A 7,237-nucleotide genomic window follows, 5' to 3' on the forward strand; every position below is an offset into this window, starting at 1 on the left:
CCCTGTCACTTTTTCCAAACTTTGTTGCATTATAGACTCATTTCAAAATAGATAAAATCATCTTATTCTGCATTAATATACATACAATCCATAATTATGAAAAAAGAAACATCTGATTTTTTTGAAATTTTAGCAAATTTATAAAAAAATTAAATACTGAAATATTGCATATGCAAAAGTTTGTGCAACATTTAGTCAGTACACTGTTGAAGCACCTTTGGAAGTAATTCCAGCCTGGATTCATCTTGTGTACGAAGCTATGGGCTTTAAACACCCATCAACATCACCACACTCTTTATATATGATTTTCAGGAACCCTTACAAGAGATACTAAAACCTTTCTGCACTTGAACTTGTGAGAACTGAGGGTGGGACTAGATTCTGATGTAAATGACACTGGTACTGTATGGAGCAGGTGGTTGGAGAAACAGCAGTAAGTCATCAAGGGTCGAATGGTTCAAGTTAGCCTCAAAACATCACTCTGCTGCCAGATGTGCAGCAGAGGTGGATGGATCACTTTGAGGGCTGAATCTCTGGGCTGATTTTCCTCCTGATCTCTATGTTAGAATTAGTCAGGAGAAGAAACCTGTAAAGTTTTGAAAAAGTGACGGTGTTCGCATGTTTTTCACAGCACTGTATATAATGTGTATAGAAAACTATTTGAAAAAGTGTGGATGTGGGGCTTTCACACATTCTCTCATTGTCTGTAACCCATAAAAAGTTTTTGAAACAAATTTTTAAAACCCTGTTGTTCTGAATATTTTTCAGTGATTTACGATGTTTAAATTAATGTAAATAGACTTTATTTCTCATATATTTCTGCTGTATTTGTGTGAATAAAAAGTAATCCATTTCTTAAAGCTCGAGCTGTTCTAGTGATATTTTGAGCGATTATCACATTTTTATTGGGGCGTGTGTCATTTTACCTGTATTTTAGGTTTCTTGGCAGCTTTATATAGTCAAATATAGCTGTTCTGAAGAAAAAGGATATAATGTATGTGGGGTGAGGACAGTTTAAAAAGTACTCAACAAAAACAAGAACATAGGAGGTCAGCAAAAATGAGCCAAAATGACCTCAGCGGGTTAAAAACTACGTTGTAAACTCATGCGTGCAGATTCAGTTTAAATTCATCTGTGTGAACATGTGTGAACAAGTATAAAAGACAAAACATTATATTTAAATTTATAAGATTATGACAACTCATCAACAGAACAGTACGCATGCAGCTATAATGATACAAACATGAAAATACACTCACTAGACATTAGATGCTAGAGATATGGTGTAGCAACTTACTTTTTCCTAATGCCTGCTAAGCGGTTTGTTTTGTGCTCTTTTAGTTTTCAGGTTCCCACCAAATGGCAAAAAAACAACAACACTTATGTGTTATGTTGTAATATAAAATGCAGTATGGCTAGTCTGAGTAATGCATGCGTCTTGACACAGCTGTTTGATCATATGTGTAGAAAGAGGATGGGTGTGATCGACATTTGGAAGAGTGAGAGACATAAAGAAGCTGGAATGGAGGAGCCAGGGTCATCAATCAAACAGCAGCACGTGCTGACGATGACCCTCTCCATGAGATAGAGTTCAGGACTCCACAGCCTTTCTTCTTCTCCTCTCCTCTTTTCTTTCCTTTCATCCCTTCATTCCCGTATCACCCCGTCTGTCTTGTCTTTGACTTTCTTTGTTTCATGCAAAAGCCGCCATGTCCAGACGGAATAGATTTAGAGGACTGCTTTGATCCTTTTGTTATGATTCTTTTATTTGCCTCAGCCACATCCTTCTCTCCACTGCACTCACCCCACAAGATGCTTTGAATTAGGCCAGAGGATGGGATGGGATGGTTGGAGAGGAGAGGAAGAGAGGAGAAGAGAGAAGAGGAGAGAGGAGCGAGTGATGCTCACGTCCAGTCCTAAGGAGGAGAGGAGAGCCAATCATCCATAGTTTGACCTGGAATGGAGAGGTGAGGAGTTGACCTATGAGACACAGGAATTGAGTCAAACTCATTTTCTGCCTTCTCTTTGTTCTTGTTGTCTGTTTTCTATATACTGTAAGAATCAACTCAATGTCCTCAATATACATTTTGTCCATTATGTCATCAGTAGCCAGACATCAGTCATCAGATGAGCGGGGAAATGCAGAAAAATTGCTGCTGGATTGGGATTGTTCATTGTACTGTTTGGTTGACGATGTCTGACCTAAGAGGTTTAAGTCAGTGAAGTATCCTGGTGACTTCCTTCCACGGCACCAGTCTTTTTTTCTATTTGAGTTTTGGAACTTTGTTTTGTCTTGTTTTGTGAGATCCGATTTCAGTTTTGGAACATTTTTGGACGAGTGTTATATTTTTGTTTGGTCTTGACTTATTTTCATGGTAGCCAATTGAGGGTCTTGTGTGTGTATTAATATGTAAGTTCATACAATATAGTATGCATGACAGTATATTCAGTCGTGTGCATGCATGCTTTTTTGTCCTTCCTGTGTGACACAGGACACTAGTGATCCTTGTGGAAAGTTAAATATTGAATGTGTTTTTGCAAATACATCCATGTATACACATCTTTTTAGAGGCATTCAATTAGGTGTGCTTTGTCAAGAAAAGAAAAAAAGTGCATGACAAGAGGATCTGAGAAGTTCATATAAAAGGTAAAATTCACTTGGTCTGCTTTCAAACTCCCCTGCTGGGCACTGAGTCTTTCATGAGGCTATGCTTTACGACGCTGTGAAGAGCACTGGGCCAATGCGACGTCACGGTTCAACCAGAATGATTTAGATTGGCTTGAGCTAATATGAGTCTGCTCTGGTCTAAGGGTAAAAAGATGAGAGACATCACTGCAAACCTGATACAGATAGCACTCTATGACGCTGTCTGAAAACCTGGATTATAGTGATTGCATCAACATGGATTAAGTGGTCTGTGAAGCCATGGGATATACAGTGTAAAACATCTGGAATATCAGGAAACCTAAGAAGCTTGCTTACCTCAACTTAAATTTGCCATTGCTGTTATTTTCGCAAGGACAAACTTGTATCTAAATAAAAACTATACCTTCACCTCACAGTGGACACCTCAGCGTCTCACTGGGTTAAGATACATGTGAGAGAAGGAGCAGACAGGACTCTGAGAAAGCAGAGGGGTACCAAGGAGATTAAATGAAACTATGGTTGACAGAGATCCCAAATATGTTTGTTGACATGAGGTGGTTGTCGTCTCTGGTTAAACAGACTGGGATGGATACGGTCAGGCCAGTAAGTATATAACAACAAGCCACAGCCAAATGAGGTTTTACGATGAGTGTTTTGCCATGGTATTTGGTGTAGGCATTTAAAATATATGGTTATAACCATCTGCCTCTAGTGCAGGGGCGTCCATCTCACTTTAGTTCAAAGGCCATATTCAGACCAATCTGATCCCAAGTGGTCTGCCCCAGTACAACCATAGCATTATAGATGATAAATAACAAAACTTTCAAATCTGTCCCTTTCTTTAATGTAAACATGAGGCATCTGTGTCCACTTTTCTCCTTTTTGACAACATTTAATCAAAAAATGCTACAAGGCCTAATTCAAAATATTCAAAATTAAATATGCTGTTTAATGACCTGTATCAAATTGGGAATATTGAATATTTACATATGGATAGGAGATCCATAAGAAAAAGCAAATGACCCAGTACACTGCCTTGTGGCACCCCACTATCACTTACAGAGGAAGGAGAGTGTTTGATCGGTATGAAGATAGCATTTTAAGAGACAAAATGGTAATGTTTTTTAAGGAAGAAATTGACATATGGAAAGCTTAGAAAAAATCACCCTACCATTTCTTGGGTAAAATTCAAGTATGTTATTACACATTAATCAGGATAACAACGGCCTACAAAACACTTCCATTTTATAGGCTTATATATAGAGATTTGACTACTATAATACTACTACAAGGAATTGTTGTTGCTATTGGCTTGTAATCCATAATTTACAACAACCCAGTAGAAAACACTACACACAGGAAAAAAAAGAATATATATACTGTGCTCTCAGTTCCCCTTTCAGAACAAAAACCTTATTGTAATGTTATTGATTTTTCATTTTTCTCCATGTAAAAAAGGCCCTCTATCTGGAGCTATAATCATTTCAAAACATATTTGGCAAACAGTGTGGTGGTGTTGGTGGCAGGTATTAGTGGAGAGGGTGAGGAAGTGTGTATGGTCTTTGACCTACACCCACATGTGGGACACATTTGACAGAGTAAACACATGCGCACACATACACATAATTAGCCGGAGTATTGTCCATCAAACACACTGGCAGCTCAAAAAGAGCTCGCCACATTGCATGTGAAACACCCACACACAGACCAAAACACGTACAGTACACTCAAACCCCCACAAACAGTCCACGTACTGTATATACACACACATACTGTACACACTGTCCGACTAACACCCTTCATATTTCTGTACATGCACCCGCACACACATACACACACACACATACACACACACACACACACACACACAAACACACACACACACACACACACACACACACACACACACACACACACACACACACACACACACACACACACACACACACACACACACACACACACACACACACACACACACACACACACACACACACACACACACACACACACACACACACACACACACACACCCTATCAACAACTTCCTGGCACATGCAAACACATCATACTCTTTCATCCTAAAAATGTGGCGGCCATTGCCATAGGATGTGGATGTGAGCTGTGATAAATAAAACAGATCAGAATCTGAAATGTTTTTGTGGTGTGTTACAAAAAAAAAAAAAGAGACCAGAGCAGTCCGATTTCCTACCTCTCTCGTCCAACATAGACCAAATTAAATACACTAAAAACAACAACAAGGACCAATACTAAGGCTGATTATCCCAGACACCCACTGACCCACACATACACATGTGAACACCTGCAGCAGACTGTAACCTTTTCTATTAAGAATCGTATTCACTTCATCACAAAATACGTATTGACAATCGAAATATCCATTAGAGGAAAAATTGAGTCAGTGATTTTGCAGGCCAGTGCCAGTTCTTGTTCCTTCAAAATAATTTATTTGTTGCCATTCATTTTAGTAAATAATGAAAAAGATCTGCTTGCAAAAGATGCACGTATGTGGGACAAAAGACTAAAGCGTGAAATGTGATACTTTGTCCCGAGTTGAGTCTAGAGAGCATCTTGTGATGCGATGCCAAATCAGACCATGGGTATTAAGTAGGGGGGCCTTACCCTACGCTGCTTTTATTTATTCCCCCCTTTTGTGTCAGAGAAATAACAGAAATCTTAATAATAAAAAAGTCGGAACTGTTTTAAAGTCATTCAGCTCTTCATTACACTATATTTGAATGAGCACAAATTCAGTTTACACTTTTATGAAACAAATTTTAACACAGCTTTCTTTCACATGAAAAAACATTTTTTTTTTTTTAATAATCAGCCATGGCCAATGGTGAATGTCATCTTATTTGCTAATAGGAAAAAATCGTCGCATCCCTACAAACCATACCCAAAACATCTCAGACTAAATACAAAAGTATCTTACTAACTTAGAAATACAGTTTTTGCAGTGTACCTATGTAAGAGTATATTATTCATTAGTATTTATTTCACCTCTTTAAACATGTGCAAAAATATGATTGGACCTCTTGAGCAGGCTGTCGTCAGTTAAGGCTGCAGCACAGCTTGGAAAACCATCAAAAAAGAGCGAGTCCAAAGAACAAAGTTCCATCCCTCTTGAGACTTTTGTTGCACAATTATTTATTTTCATTTTATCGTGACTGGCTAAGAAAGGTCATATTTTGGTTGAATGGGACATTTATTGCACATGCTTTTGTGTGTTTGGTGGGTCATTCATCAATCTTACACACTCTATAGGGATTCTTGCTATTTGTGGAGAAGATTTTAAAATGTGTGTTTTTGTTGTTCTTGTGCCTGAAGAGCACTCACATTTTAACGGCAAACTAAAGATTGTATCCCCAAGAGGGCTGACATGATAAACAAAAATGATGAACTAAACGGAAAGATAAATATGAATGTATTAATGCATAAACATTGTTGCAGTGTACACAATACATGACTGCAGCACATGTATACATTTCCATCCTTCAAATGTTAGCTTAAATAAACGCTCTGCTGTATGCACTGGTGGTGGCTCCCCACATATTTTTAGTTGCGCAGCAGCCACGGGGCCCCGAGGCTCCCGCTTGAACTACCACCTGTCCACCTGTCACTGACTCACTGAGGCTTTAACAAACCTCAGGACTCTCCCACAGAGCGGGTGTGCCAGTGGGTGAGAAAATAAGAGAGGAGGCATACTGCGGTCAACAGAGCATCCTTCAGTACCTCCTTTGGTGGCTTGATTAAAGAGACGGGTTGTGCTAATGGTTGCTGGCTCTCAGACCACAGGAGAGAACACATCACAGATAACCCAAGAGGAGCAGAGACTCTGCCAGTCTATCTTTACGGTTTGTTTTGGGCTCTGTCTTCCCTCGATCTCATACAGTTTGGTGTCAGCAGCGGATACACTTTCAGCTCTATCAACTCTAAAGGTTGAGTCTTTTTTAAACATTTGATGTTACATGCCATCAATGATTGAAATGTTGTTATTATTCAGTTTACATTTTGATTTTGAATTCAGTGAACTAACTGCAACCATGTGACAACCAATGTTGCACATCAACCCATTATAATTATTACATTATCTTTTGTACATAGTGTACACAATTATTGAAAGCAATGCGTTATGTTTCCTAATGTAGCCCTGGGGATAAGGGAAGTTGCAATTAAACAGATAACGCTAACCCAGGGAAAAATGATCCAGGAAACCGAAAACCTATTTGTACAAAAAAAGAATTAAAATGAAAAGTTAAAAGAATTAAAAATGTAAAGTAACAGTACCTCCCAGGAGGTCTCAAAACGCTAACGGAAAACTACGTAGCCCTACTAAATATGCACAGGCTGTAAATCACAACTTATTTGTGAATCAAACAACAACACGCTAGTGTCAGGAGTTCTTTTTTTCTTTTTTTGTGGACTGTTTTCATGTTGAAAGATGTTTGGAGGTGTGGTTAAGCTGTGTGTGATAAAAGACACCACTGTCAGAGCGCTTTGGCTCTTAAAGGAGGACTGTCAGCATTGCAGAAAGAAGTTAAGGCCGCATAGAGATGTTCGCTTTTA

Source organism: Echiichthys vipera (assembly GCF_963691815.1).
Source record: "Echiichthys vipera genome assembly, chromosome: 10".
NCBI classification, from domain to species: Eukaryota; Metazoa; Chordata; class Actinopteri; order Perciformes; family Trachinidae; genus Echiichthys; species Echiichthys vipera.